This window comes from Schistocerca americana, chromosome 6, assembly GCF_021461395.2.
Source record: "Schistocerca americana isolate TAMUIC-IGC-003095 chromosome 6, iqSchAmer2.1, whole genome shotgun sequence".
NCBI lineage: Eukaryota > Metazoa > Arthropoda > Insecta > Orthoptera > Acrididae > Schistocerca > Schistocerca americana.
Window position 1 is genome coordinate 123,410,088 of NC_060124.1, and position 15,744 is coordinate 123,425,831.

General features: G+C 43.4%; 1 non-coding gene across 1 annotated transcript; it reads left to right on the forward strand.

Moving 5' to 3' along the window:
* The first annotated feature begins 651 nt into the window (after positions 1 to 651).
* Positions 652 to 758, forward strand: LOC124620906. The gene has a single exon (XR_006980417.1). It is a non-coding gene; the product is annotated as a U6 spliceosomal RNA (small nuclear RNA).
* Positions 759 to 15,744: the final 14,986 nt, after the last annotated feature.

Genomic DNA, 15,744 nt, shown 5'->3' on the forward strand with positions numbered 1-15,744 from the left:
GGACCAGCCGCACAGTCCACGACTGCAGCGCCTGAGACCGCTCGGCTAATTGCGCGCGGCAAATGAAATCAGATCACGGTATTAAGCAATGAATGGATGAACAAACGAGTCAACTGCTTCCTGAACATCGGTATGGGACCGCCACTGCGGTACACCCCGCCTGCAGGTTTTTTGTTAGTTTCCTTTCTAGTTCACTTATAATTCATTTACATGCATTTTAGAGCGAAATTTTACTCCCGCCATTATGATTTTAGAATGTCTTATCTTCCTCTCTAACATGATATGTATGACTAATTTAGCTACTGAATTTCAACAGCTGCTTTGGTTGTTTCTAACTGCGAGATTGAATGCTGCCGGATTTGTCAAAAAACCTTCGTATCAACATTTTGGTAAGCTAACCGGGATGCCCTGGCTTCGGGTGTCTGGAGTTTCTTTGACAAGCTGTCAGAGAGCGTGAGCTCCGTACGCTCCTTTATTAAGACCATACGCAACCGCGGTGCGGATCAAGGTGCTGAGCAGTACATCGGCAGACAGTCCGCTGGCGAGGAGTACGTTAAGATTGCTCACCACAGTGATGAGTGCCAATTGGGAAAGTCGCAGGTCTTCCTGCTTGGAGTTGGCTATGTGATGGGTGCACCCGTTACTTAGAGAGTACTCTCTTCAGCGGTATGTATACTAAAACTGGAACGATAGAGAGAAGATTAGCATGGCCTCTGCGCAAGAGTGACACGAAAAATCTTGAAGCTTCCAGCACTTTTACGACCACCATGATGCGGTCAGAAAGCTGGCTGCGTCTGTAATTAAAAAAAAAAGAGAAATAAAAAAACTGACCGAAGTATTCAACGATAAACTTAAAGGGGTGTCATGTAACGTCCACCCAGACCAAATGACGAACAAAATGAAGAAATAAACGGGTACCATTTCTGACTACTAATTAAACCCTGCCAGTGCTTAAGTTTTGAATGAAAATCATTAGAAGTGGCGAACGAAGACTTGGGGCATAAGGAAGTCAACTTCATTCTGCCAACGGCCTTTTCAAAGCGAGCAAACGAATGGACAGAGGCTCAGGTAGCTCTCTTGTCCTTAGAGTGGTAAATTGACCCCAAAAGGCTGAAGTATCAGCCATAATCAATGGCATGAGGACGCAAAAGACAATGGAATCCACTGTATTAAAGACATATAATGTGTATTCACAGCAGTTGTGACCTGTAATTGAAAAAGTGTCATGATGACGTCTCAGTTGGCAAAAATTCTGGTGTAGTCCTCCATTCGGATGTCCGGTAGGTGACAGCCAAAGAGTAGGTGGCCGTAAGAAAAATATCGGATAACGAATGATAGAAGAACATTCTACGACTCGGAGTGCGGAATGTCCCAAATTCGAAACTAGGAAAACTAGATAACCTGAAAAGGAAAATTCTGAGGCACAATCTAGAAATATTGGATGTTATTGAAGTGAAATGGAAAGAAGACAAGGATTTCTAGTCAGATGAATATAGTGTGATATCAACAGCAGCAAAAATTGTATAATGAATAGGAAGGTAGGGTATAGAGTGAGTTACTGCGTTCAGTGGTGTGGCTGTTCTCGTAAGAATTGACAGCAAACCAAGGATAGTTCACATATATATATGCCAAAGTCGGAAGCAGAAGATAAACAGGGAGACAAAATGTTGAGGATATTTAACGGGTAATTCGATACGTGAAGGGAGATTAAAGTCTAATAGTCATTGGTGACTGGAATTTGACTGTAGGCGAAGGAGTAGAAGAAAGGTTTATGGGAGAATATGCGCTTCGTATTAAGAATGAGAGAGGAGACAGGTTTAAATTCTGCCACGAAGGTACTTAACCGTAGTGCACCTACTGCGAGAGCATTGTGACAGTCATTACCATCATACGATGGAGGTTAATGATGAGCTCCCGTCTGCTGAACTTCGTCTTAATGGGGTCTTATTGTGCGAAACGCGAATGACATACTACTCGCGTGAATCAGCCTTGATTGTGCATGTGGAAGTTCTGGTGCCCTATCATTTTCATTTCTATTAATATAAAGGTCGTTGAGAAATTATGTATCAACACTTTAGTGCATACCGATAAGTTTATATATTCCTTTAATTAAGAATTCAAAATGCGTGCACGGGGAACTTGTATATCTTCCTGTGATTCAGATTTATCTTTAGTTATTTTATCCACCGGGCGTTATATTGCCTTAAAGTACTTTATGTTGAACCACCTGAGCTGGACCTCGGTTTCACCGTGTGCCACTCCGCCAAAGGGGCCGCGTATTTACCTGAGTACTGGAAAATAGATTTTGACGCGTCAGCTCACACTAGATTACTAAAAATTGGTTTTAAGTACAAATTTAAAGGAATTAGTCGAAAGACAGCTGTTAAAATTAACTGGAGCAGACGACCATTGTTGACGGTCGATGCATTTTTGTTAGTGGGCTAACGCACTTCTAGAGAAACGCTGCCAAATTTAGAGAAGATTACATCTTTTAATGCCACCATCAATTTTCTGGGGCCGGTATCTGCTATTTACGGTCGAAATGGAATCGTAGCTTGAAGACTGTACACAGACCATTTTACGTTTGTATTCAAGTTTCCAAATAGCTTCTTGATGATCGGCAGTTAATCTCAGGGACGCTGTAGCAAGTCGCAAATAATAAATTCCAGAATACTAATTGTATTCGGCCAACTCATCTCCAGGCCACGATCCGTTAACCTCGTAATGGTCGTTGGCTGTAACAAGAAAACTTTTAAAATGAGAACTCATGAAACTTAACTTATTTACGTGGTTGTAAAGCTAATACATGACACAGATTTGTCCACACAAAAGGAAGGTCAGTTGCTGATATGCAATGAACGCAGCTGTAGTGCGTCCTATGAGTACAAAGGCTAACAGACAAGAGAGACAGATACGAGCAGGAACGCCCTTCATTTACTTCCTAAAACAAAACAAAAAAAAACATATTGTAATCGGTCACACTGTCGCAGGCTGACTGCCGCTGTATCTTTGAAAGGTTATTTATGATATAATTATGTTTCACAAAATTAATGTACATAAGTTATTTAGATATGACGTTATTTACAGTAAAAAATAGACTAGTGTGCATATTTGAGCTATCCGTCGTTTTTGCGACGTTCTATTTACATTAAATTGCATCAGTCTGTCCATGTCATGCTTCGATTTGATAATCTCGGTTATGCTGCTGAATTGTGGTAAGGTGAAAATTGGTACCTTTTGTTAAATTACATGTAATACGTTTTAGATGTAATGGTATGTGTGTAATACCGTGGTTTGTTCTGTTTCAGGGCTCCAAAACCTAATTATTTTATTGTACATGTATCCGGTGGGTTGGCTTGTTAGGACATGTGCCGAATTTAAGTATGCTGATTTTCTGCAATTTTTCTCTGCAGATCTACCAAATTTTATAACACTGTTTGTCTATTTAAAAAATTTAAGTAACAGAGATAACAACTGCGTAAGTGAACAATACTGATAAGAACGTGGCAAGCAAAACATTAAAAGTAGCATTGTGGGAAATTAATAACAAATTTTAGAGACTTCTTAAGAAGTTAAAAGTATAGTATAACTACAACTCTCTCCTGTTCGGTGCAGCAGGTATTGTATGTAAGTCCTACTGTGATGTATAACAAATATCAGGCTTAATTAATCTCTCACAAATTATTAATTGTGCATAACAATCTTGAACATGATTGACGTTCAGCAACCGTATTCCACTTTTAATTAAGGATGAAAACAACCAAAGGGTTGCACAGTTTTTATTGTACTGGCACCGTTTCTATACCGAGTGATGGTATCTTTATCAGAATAAGTTACAATTACGTAGATTCTTGCAACGCGCACCTATGTTGCTGTAGCTTATTTTAAGGAAGATACCTGACTAAAGGTATCAAAACCAGATCAATGCAATAAAAGCTGTACAACCGGTTGGCTGTGCTTATAATTCACTGAAACCTTGCATAAATTATTTATCAGAAACAAAAGGAAAAGGGCTATAATTAAGAGCTGAGAACACATCCCTTTCGGAAACTAGTGTTTTTGTTATAATTTACATTGAATTTCCGTGTATTGAACGAAGCAAACTCGTTTATTACGCCACTGAAGTCAGGTTCACGAGCTGTGTCGTATTTCAGTGACAAGATAGCGATATTCGACAGTCTACTTTCACTTATAGTGGACGTGAAATAATTTTTCAACTACATCTGCAGTTACATGAGTTCTCTGCAACTCACACTTAGGTGCCTCGCATAGGGATCGTCGAACCACCTTTAGGAACTTTCTCTACCGTTCCAGTCTATAACGCGGGAAAAATTAACACTAAAATCTTTCTGTAAGAGCTCTGATTTCTCATATTTTATTACGGCGATCGTTTCTCCCTCGTAGGTTGACGACAATGAAGGATTTTCGCATTAGGAGGAGAACGTGGGTGATTGAAATTTCGCGCAAAGTTCTCGCAGCAATGCGAAACGCCTTTGTTTTAATATTTGCCCCCAACTCGCCTATCAATCGATGATACTCTCGCCCCTATATCTAAATGATACAAAACCAGCTGCTCTCCCTTTGTACTTTCTCAGTGTCCTCCGTCAGTCATACCTGGTAACAATCCCGTACTGCATAGTACTCTAGCAGAGGACGACCCACAGTAGTGGAGGCCGCCTCTTTAGTAGTGAATTGATAGCCTCTAAATTCGTGTGATTTATCATGTAACCGAAATTTAACGGATTTCTTTTCATACTCAAGTAGATAACCTCAAACGTTTCCTTATTCTGAGACAAGTGGCACTTTTCGCGCCGTACAAATAACGAATCACCGTCATTTTGCAATTATTTTTGATCATCTGATGTCTTTAAAAGACGGTTAACGACATCATCTGCAAACAATATATGGGGGCTGTTCATATCATATCCTAGATCGTTTACATAGATCAGGAAGAGCAAAGGGTCGATAATATTTCCTTGGGAAACACCTGGTATCACTTCTGCTTTACTCGATGATTTTCCATCAGTAATTACGTACTGTGAACTTATCTTTAATTTGATGAATCTGGGACCAGAAGATGGTGTAGTCACTAACATTGTCATAAAAATCCTCAAAGTTATTTCTATGTTTCCATAAGTATCACTTACAGGAACAGAAGAACTATACATCATATCAGTAGGTATGGAGAAACTGCCGTCGGATACAATCTTTTAACGTCCGTAATGAGGTCACATGATCGCTGTAGTCTTGTGACTTCAGGTTACCCCACAAGAGTTAATCACACGGATGAGATCTGGGAATTTGCGAAGCCAAGTGTGACGGAAGTGGCGATTCAGCTCGCTATACTCACCAAATGATGTACGGAAGAGATATTTCGCACGTATGTGGAAGTATGGGGTGGAGCGCCAACCTGCATGAAAGTTGCATCTTCAATATGGTGGTTATCAGCCAGGCTAGGGATGATGCGAATCTGTAACATTGGCGACGTACCTCGCACCCGTCACGCTGACTGGAATGCAGCAACCCGCGTATCCTAAAAAAAAGGGATCCGGTCATGATTTATGTGGTAAATTCATACCATGCCGTGACTTTCTCGTCTTGGATTGGGATATCTCAATTCTAGGATTAGATATTTTTATCATTTCACGTGCAGAAACAAGACTGGCTAAAAGTACCTTAAAAGTAGACACAAGCAATCTGGACAGCAAAAACATTTCTTTCGATGGTAATCGTTTTCGGCCAGTCTTTTACCATCTTCAGACCCTAAGACCATTATGATAGGCCGTGTCTGAGAATGGAGATGATGTTTTAGCTCCATGAACGTTAAGCACTTGAACAGTTGGTACCATGGTATGAGGGTCTGAGGATAGTCAAGAACTGATCGAAACCGGTTAACATCGAAATAAATCTTTCTGCGGTATAGGCTGTTTGTGTTGAATTTTGAAGCAGGTCTACGACTGTTGGTAACCCCAATTCTGCAACTGTGGGTGCTGAGAGACCCTCGGAGTCTGAAATAGGCTTCGTCGGTCAGCAACACGTTACACAACAAATCGTCTTCTTCTCCATTTTTTGATGTACTGTAATATTAGTAATTTTCGCCTCACAAACATTAATATACACTCAATAGCAAACGCCTGATGGCCTAATGTTATCGAAGAATTGTAAAGTAAAAGAAATGAGCCATCGCATAGCAGCGACAGAATCTATTATTCTTTATCTTTGCCGTTCTTACGCGGTGCCTGTAAATCTCTCTATACATGTATCGATTAATGATATAAAAAAGAATTCTGTTGATTCAAGACAAATGAGGCATTGGGTGCCTCACCTTTTACTGCTTGTATTCCATGTTATATTTGATGTGAAAATATTCAATAAATGTGCTAATTGTTATTTTTCCAATCAGAAAACATGTAGTTTCTTGCAACTGATTATCAACAGACAGCATGAAGAGGACATTTCGACTACTATGTATAAAGTATTTAACCACAATGGTTATCTATTGTAATTTAAATGAGAAGGTACGTAGCATTAAAAAACGTGTTAAAGATAAGTGTGCTTATTTTAGTAATTTAACTTTGATGATTTCCATCTCCTCATTTACTTGAATGATAATAATTTAGTGTTAGTTCATCACCAGAAATTACGATCACGCTGATGGGCCGAACCCAGCATGAGGGAGAAGGAACATCGTTTTCCTATTGTTTCTGAATCAACTCTTTTTTTGTATTGTGTAGTGTTGCATTTCTCTTAAAGTCTATAAATCTTCTGGTCCCTTAGTGTTGTTCCGGGTACGACTACATCGCGACTATAAAAATGCACAGAAATGATAATTTTTCTTCCGGTGCTCTCAAGTAAATCAATCTGCTGCTCTTATTCGAGTATTTAATCATCAACGTATGTTATTACAAAAGTGTAATCAATCCCTGATTCTGTTGCCAAGTGGCCCACCAAAATATTCACTTTCTCGAAATTTTTCAAAAAAATATAAAATAACAATAAAATGTGTAGGTTTATTAGATAACAAAACACGAACTGTTTGACTGTTTCGAAACAGCGTATCGAAACATTACATTGTACTGGTTTCATTTGTTTAGAAACAGTTACGTGTTTCAGTTTGCCCATCTCTACTGTAAAACATATCTTTGCAAACTTGTGAAAAACTGCTGCCAATTGTTCTGTATTGAAAAGCTTTTTCTTTTTGCCATCCCCCCTCAAGAGCAACGCTATAGTACCCATACCGCAAACGCTCCTCACGTCACAAAATCTGAAGCCGACAGTTGACGGTGAAACAGTATTTTTCACTAATAGCAGTGGACGCGTGTGGAGTCACTAACGTGCTGCTGTCCAGCTCCATCTGTTTCTGTACTCGTTTTTTCATTCAGTAGAACCCCATGTCATTTCATGTATGTGTGTCAGTTTTTACCGCTCTAACCTACATTATTCCATTTTCGATGTTAAAAGACTTTTAGATCACCCTGTACTTCAGTTCCCGCTGGTGGATCTTTGAAATTGTATGAACCCGCAGGTAAGTAGTGACAAGAAGTGCACTGCTAAAGTAAGCTAGTTGTGTAGGCCGCAGCTGCGTGAGCTAAGCGTTACACATTGCTTCAGAAGTAGTCGTTGGTTCATTATGCTACCTAGATGAAATGACGCTGTGACAACAGCGTGCGTCCCAAGGAAAGGTCTCTTCCTGCATGTGGAAACATGGCTAGTTAGCCTGTGAACCGTTCCAGGCTAATTCTTAAACCGTTTTCATTTTTAAATTTTGTTTTCAGTTTTTTCGCTCCTTCTGTGGTTGCGCCCTTGCCGGGGATTGTCTCGCGTCTCGGCACCTCCACAGTACGGCCAAGCTTCCAATTAGACTATCAGAGCCCCCCCGGTTGGCCGTGCGGTCTGACGCACGGCTTTCCGGGCGGGAAGGAGCGCCTGGTCCCCGGCACGAATCCACCCGGCGGATTTGTGTCGAGGTCCGGTGAGCCGGCCAGTCTGTGGATGGTTTTTAGGCGGTTTCCCATCTGCCTCGGCAAACGCGTGCTGGCTCCCCTTACTCCGCCTCAGCTACACTATGTCGGTGATTGCTGAGCAAACAAGTTCTCCGCGTACGCGTACACCACCATTACTCTACCATGCAAACATAGGGATTACACCCGTCTGGTGTGAGACGTTCCCTGGGCGGGGGGGGGGGGGGGTCCACCGAGGGCCGAACCGCGCAATAACCTTGGGTTCAGTGTGGGGCGGCGGAGGGACGGAGCCTCTCCGTCGTTTCTAGGTCCCCGGTTAACATAACATCTCATAGACAATCAGATCGTTGCTAATTACTGTAGCGTCGGACCTAGTTTTCGTGAAGCGAAGAAACATCGGTAGACTCCACGAACAGTGTCAGCTGGACAGCGCTGGCCCCGCGGCAGAGACCTCCGCTCACACTGTTCGCTGCCGCACTGGCTCCCCGCGACTTGGGCTGCGACTTGTGGCGCCGCCGGCAGCAGACAGCGAGCACTTCGGGGCGGCGCCACGCCAGCACGGCCCACCGTGGGCGGCGGCGACAGTCCGCGATGTATGGCCGAGGGTGGTGGCCTCGCCGCGGAGCGCCGCTGTTGTGGCCGCTCGCCTGATGCGAAATTTTCCACTCTACTTACCGCGAATGACTCCACGGGACCAGCCGTCGCCGCACGCTGCTACAGTGACGGCAATCGGGTCCCTCCTGCACCGCCAAGTATAAGAGGCGTAAAAATATATGGCGCCCTGGGCCAATGGCCTGCGTCGATACCACTTTCTACCTCTGGGTTTCGTTTCAGTGCTTCTTGCCAGTATTTGGAAACTTCCTCTCACGAAACTGAAAAGCTGACGTGTTCAGATATTCAGTTTCAGAGCTTGGGAGGAGCGAGCAGAACAAAAGGGAGTCACTGGAAACAGAAATTAAAAAAAAAAACAAAAAAAAAAACAAACACATAGCGAATATTCTACATCGAGCACACCGGCCATAGAAACAACATTCCCAAGGTTTCTATGTCACACATCCTACAATGAGTTCCAGACTGTATCAATACTTCTTTCCAGAAGGAGATGTACGAGCACTGTTTTGAAAGTAGTGAACGATTGGTCGTGAAATGCAAACCACAGGGAGAATCTGATGGAGTGTGCACAGATGTGTTGGACAGTGTTTCTAGCGTGCCCGTGATACCGCCTCCTTGCTCTCCTCAGTGCTGAGTGCACAGTAAGCACATGAACGTGACTGGATAATAATGTCCCCCGCTAAGTATGGGTGCCTGGCGTCAGACATCGCCTGATTTCGAGCAACCCCACTTATCGTAACTGTGAGGCATTTCCTTCTTCATGACAGTTCTCGGCGGCAGACTGCAGACGAAATGAGGACGTTCCTGCAGCGTTTCCGATGTGAAGCGTTTGATCAGCCATTGTACAGCTCCGACTTGGCTCCCTCCGATTGTTCAGGTGAACCGTTAACTATGAAGACATCTTTGAACAGACAACGAGCTCGAGTTCAGTGCACAAAATTGTCGGAAAGCACAGGAGGCTCCTTTCTACAACGAGGGCATTGAAAAGTTGGGCCGGCCGAAGCAGCCGAGCCGTTCTAGGCGCTACAGTCTCGAACCGCGCGACCGTTACGGTCGCAGGTTCGAATCCTGCCTCGGGCGTGGATGTGTGTGATGTCCTTAGGTTAGTTAGGTTTAAGTAGTTCTAAGTTCTAGGTGACTGATGACCTCAGAAGTTAAGTCCCATAGTGCTCAGAGCCATTTGAACCATTTTTTTCGAAAGTTGGTACCAGGTTACGACAGATGTTGTGTGTAGACCAGAAGCTGGAAAGTGATGCAAGCTGTTGCAAATAAAACAGTTTTGATTTTCACTGTGCTTTCTATTTCGCTACCTAACTCTCCTTACTTTCTGAAAATTCCTCATTTCTTCCAAGAATTAGCATGCATTACGAAAATACCGCTCTTATATTCAGTTCCCTTGTTTTATTATCGACGAAACAGGGGCTACATGTGAGCTGGTAGATTACATCTTCCTATATACCAGGAAAGCACTATCACATTTCCGGTTGGTAGCTGAGGTCATACGGTGCACCGGCGCAGATCCCAGAAAAAGGCAAGTACCTCATACAGGTTGGCGAATGCTCAACAGAAATCGAAGTAAATACCGGTAGTAGCACAGGTACCCACTCTCATTATGGGTGAATGGTTGGGGGAGATGGGTTAGCGAAGGAGACAAACAGGTTGAAAACGGTGCTGTGCTTACAGGTCATCCCCTTCACATCAAATAAAACAAACACACACACACACACACACACACACACACACACACACACACACACACAGCTTCGTCCCAAGTACACTGTCCTAGTGTTGTAGCTCAGCTGAGAGTGTGTGTGTGTGTGTGTGTGAGTGTGTGTGTGTGTGTGTGTGTGTTTTATTAGAAGAGCATTGTCCGAAAGCTTATCAGAATGTTCAGTCTTGTTTATACGTGTTTCTAAGTACATTGATAGTGTCCATTAAGTTCCTCTAAGTGTTTGCATATGTTTTTGAGATTTGTTCAAATGTGTGTGAATTCCTAAGGGCCCAAACAGCTGAAGTTATCGGTCCCTAGACTTACACACTGCTTAAAATAACTTAATCTAACTTACTCTAAGAACATACACAACCATGCCAGTGGGAGGACTCGAACCTCCGGCGGGTGGGGCAGCACGATTCGTGACATGGCGCCTCTAACCGCGCGGCCACTCCGCCCTGCTGAGATTTGCGTTGCGCAAACTGTATAGTGTATCTTCAAGTCGCCACAAGCGCTGCTCTTGCCTGATTCACTTAGACTTTTACTATCGCTGCAGCACGTAGTAGACCTCCAGAGGCTGAGTCGAGCGCAGGTGCCAGCAGTAGCAGGAGTTCCTGTTTCTACGCCTGGAACCCCGCAACCACTACGGTCGCAGGTTCGAATCCTGCCTCGGGCATGGATGTGTGTGACGTTCTTAGGTTGGTTAGGTTTATGTAGTTCTGACCTCAGAAGTAAAGTCCAATAGTGCTCAGAGCCGTTTGAACCATTTTGGAACTATTTCTACACAACACACTGTTCTCATGTGCTACTGTGAAAAATCTAATAGTCTATGTGTGTTTATCTGTGTTGACTAGCATCCATTGACTACTTCCGTTAGCATATTTTTCGAGTTTTTTTGTCGCGTAAGCTGTCTCTGTAACGTGTTGATATCCAGAAGCAGCGTAGCATCAGTAGGTAAACTGCAGCTATCGTCGAATTAAGTGTTATATTCCTTCAGTAGACATAAACGTAAACAGAATATTGATACGTATACAGGGGCTACCATCTAGAAATAGTTGGAAATTGCGTTAGTCACACCCTCACACTCGGCACGCTTCATGCTACTGACCTGGGCCGCAGTAGCATAGAGGCTCGGCAGACGAATGTTGTGGCACCTGTAGTGGATGTAGTGTCCCCTGTGATCAATGATGTCGCTGCTGCGGCTTCCATTGTGCTCGTTCTGGCCGGTCCACACGCACCATAGTGTGAATAGTGGACAGTGCCAAGGTTGCGAATCTCTGGACGGAAGGCACAGCTTGCAATGGCTGCGAGGATGCCGCCATGTTACTTATAAACAGGTCTGAGCTCTTGCTCACCGCTGGAAGTACAGGTCGTGGACAAAAATATGGATACGCCACGTCTTATTCAATGTAAGAAACATTTTGGCATTTAAAACAGGTACCAGTCGCCTCGGAATGGATAAATTCACGTCCTGTACTGTTTTCAATTTAATCTTATATCATTTCCTACAAAGGAGTGACATGTTCCTCTAACTGTGATGGAGGTAGAGAGCTAGCACTCACGCGCAAAGTAAATCACAATGGCACAATAGTACTGAGAACTGAGGGCTTTGGCAGGCAGGGGAGATGTGAGAATTTAGCCTCACGCTCACAGACCTGGGTGATTCGAGCTGTGTGGATAGGAGGGCTGTCGTATTGAAACACTCTCCACATGGGCTCAAACACTGCACAATGGGATGGACCTGACCAGCCAAAATGTTTGCATAATCCTTGGCAGCAATGCGATCTTGCAGACGCCCGCGGAATACTACGATGTGGCTGCCCTAATCACCGAACACCAGCCATATTCCACTCTTGCGACATAATCTTGGTCAGAACTTGGAAACCTTGTGACACAAGACTCATCCTGCCAAATTATCTTCCTCCATTGCTCCACAGTCCACATTTTATGGCTTATAATCCACGTTTTCCTGTTATGATCATTTGCGTCCCTGACGAATTGTTTTGTAAGCCCAGCTCTCACTTGCTTATGGACTCTCTTCGTGTTGTTTTGATTCTGACAGGGTCATCGAGAGCGACATTCAGTGATGTAGTGACTTTTGCGGGTTTCGCACTCTTATTTTTCGTCACAGTCCTCTTCAATGACATTTGTTACGATAACTCTACACACACTTTCGTCCGTTTCGTGACTTATCAGATTATCTTTTGCCGCTTTCCTTGTATGCGGTGTACATCTTCGAAACTGTGTCCTTTAAACACCAAACCCTTCGGATCCTCTATACGAGTGCCAATAATGTATCCAAGCTTGAATTCATTAACTCTGACATAATGTCCTCACAATTGCTTAGAAACCTTTTTGACCACGACTGACACTTTCGACGTATGGAGAACATTTCACAGGATCCGTTGGTAGTCAAATATAGCAGCGCTACCTTCAGGCTTGGATAGCATTTGTATTTATCTTCAAGCATGCTTTTTTGGCGGTATTTTCCATTTTTTTTCCAGCGCCTGTACATTTGCTTGGATTGAGGCTTACCTTTCAAGAAGGTCCTTATGTAGCAGTGGATGAATTTTCTCATCATGTCGGGATCAAATGTCAGATCAATTATGGAGCCCCATCGCGACCTAGCAAGCAGCTCGGGAAGGAAGATGATGATGATGATGATGATGTCTGGTTTGTGGGGCGTTCAACTGCGCTGTTATCAGCGCCCGTGCAAATTCCCAACCTTTGCTCAGTCCAATCTCTCCACTTTCTTCAATGATGATGAAATGATGAGGACAGCACAAACACCCAGTCATCTCGAGGCAGGTGAAAATCCCTGACCCGCCGGGAACCGAACCCGGGACCACATGCTCGGGAAGCGAGAACGCGACCGCGAGACCACGAGCTGCGGACACGGAAAGGAAAGCCGGTGTCCACAGTGTGTGGTTGCTGGCGGTCTCGTCCATGATGAGCAGAAGGCTCTATCAGCACTGGGCTCACCAGGCGGAATATCATGACTCTTGTCGACACGAGTGAAAAGTGCTGTCTCGGATCAACATCCTCGGTTGTTACAGACGACTGGAAATACCTTGAGGACCTCGCGCGCGGGATAGAAGCTGAACTGGTGTTTAGCAGCATCGTTCCCGAAACTCACTGCGGTCCTCTAATTTGGAGCCGAGCGGATGGCTTAAACCAGCCTCCCAGACGATCCTTTCACGAACTTGGATGCAGATTTCTATACCTGTCGGGTGTTAATAAGTCAAGCGTGCACAACAAATAGGAAACGGCTATTAAGAAAGCTGAGTACGTGTGACATACATATGTGTGCACTTCACTTATCATGTAGTAAGGACCTTATGAATCATATGTCTGTTCTACGAGCCTCTTCCATTTCTTTCTACCGAATGCTCTGTTCGTCCACTTGGTGCTAACGTTAATCCTAGCTGTGCCCTTCCGAATGTTACTTCCTCACGTAATTCTGGACTTTCTCCTTCCCCTCAATCCACTTATTGTCCTGCAGGATGTTATTCTAGATAGGGTATTCTGCATCTTTCCTGCTATACGACCATACCAGTTCTATCTTTTCTTCTTTAGCATTTAGAGGACGTTACCGTGTTTGTGCAGCTCTCGTAACTCATTTCTTCTCCTCCTACATGGTTCTTTCTTTTCATCTTATCCCGTTCGAAAAATATAACTAAGTATTTTCTTCGAACATCAATAGTTGTTCTACAACTCTGTTTCTAAAAACTAATGTCTCTATTCTGTATGATATTGCTGGTGCAGTAATCGATTGAAACAAGCGAATTTTAATGTCAATACCAAGCGATCTTCTTAAAATTCGGATAAAACTAAAAAGTGTTTTGTTTACTACGTAGGCAAGTCTAGTAAGGTTCGCCCACTGCAGCGGATTTCTTATGCTACACAAACGTTCTGTTTCCAGAGGGGAAAAAATATAGCCCCATTAATTATGGAGAATAATGATTATGAACGCAAATCGAAGAAGGAGATTATTAATACAGTATAATATCATGCAAATGTAGGAGCTACCAAGGGTGAGTAGCCGCGAGGAGTGGCCGCGTGGTTTGAGGCGCCATGTCACGGATTGCGGGGTCCCTCCCGCCGGAGGTTAGAGTCCTCCCTTGGGCATGGATTGGGTAAGTCTAGGGACCGATGACCTCTGCAGTTTGGTCTCTTAGGAATACACACACATATGAACATGGATGGATACCATAATTAGTCTCCTTTACAAGCGCTAATAATGTCACATGGTACTAGAGACAGAAATCTGTCTGGAACCAACTATTTGTAGCATATCATTCTAAATTCTGGCTGGACACGGTTTGTGGAGTAGCGTTTATAGCCTAAAATAATAACAGCTAATGAGTGGTTCATACCATTCATTAGATTGTTTATGGCTCTGCACAGGCAAGGGCTGTCATTGGCAGAATTAAATCATCATCTTACATCATAGTGCGCACTATTACTTGAGTGTCAGCAATACATACAAGATATAATTAACAAACAAAGCATTAAGCAATCGTTGGTTGTTAAGTCGACACAATAACAAGAGAACGTAGGGTAAAGGCTGTTAAATTCCCAGACTCGGGTTGGTGTTATCATTGTTAGCTACGTCACTTAATTTTAGGAGCAGAGTGCGGTTGAGCGCTCATACAATAAAATAAACACGAATTAAGTAAAGGGAAATATGATAAGCATTCAGAAGTCGAGGATACCACACAATAAAATATTTGACTACCTTGCCGGACTTTAGAATCATAAGCATAATTCCAGGCTTTACGGAAACAATAATTGCACAGCATGGTCACAAAGGTAAGAAGTACTGAGTTACGACGGCGACACCTCTTGCTCGATTGGACAGTAATAAGCCTGGACGCTCAGTGCTCGGTGCCCGTGTTGGTGCCGAATTCCTTGCCTTCCGCAAGCCGTTCAACAGGTTACCGCACTGGTGTCTAGTGAGAATGTATACTAGCGTACAGGATATCAGACTAGCATCGCGGCTGGATCGGGGAGGGGTTCTAACAAACAGAAGACAGTAGGTCAATCTTAAGGGAGAAATATCTCCTAACCCAAAACTAACTTCTAGCGTGTCCCAAAAGTGTGTTATGAGCTCATTACTTCCCACAATGTGTGTAAATGACGAAGTGGATTTAATAACATCAGAAATTTTAACATGTAACTTGTCGTCCGATTACGTTAACGAAATGGAGTCCGAAGATGACGGTATTATAACCTAAACCGTTTTTTATCTGAAATGTAAAAGAAATCTTTGCGGCCAGCTCTTCAGAGTGAGGGAAAGCTAAGTAGTGCTCTGAACTATAAACCAGTCAAGAATCTTGGAGGGTAAAGAGTACCTTATGGCCATTAGGTCACGGAGCCTTCGTAACCTCATTTCAAATAAGGAAGTTTGAAGGTGAAGAACTTTGCGAAGACTTTTGCATTCGTTATCTCTTTGGAAGT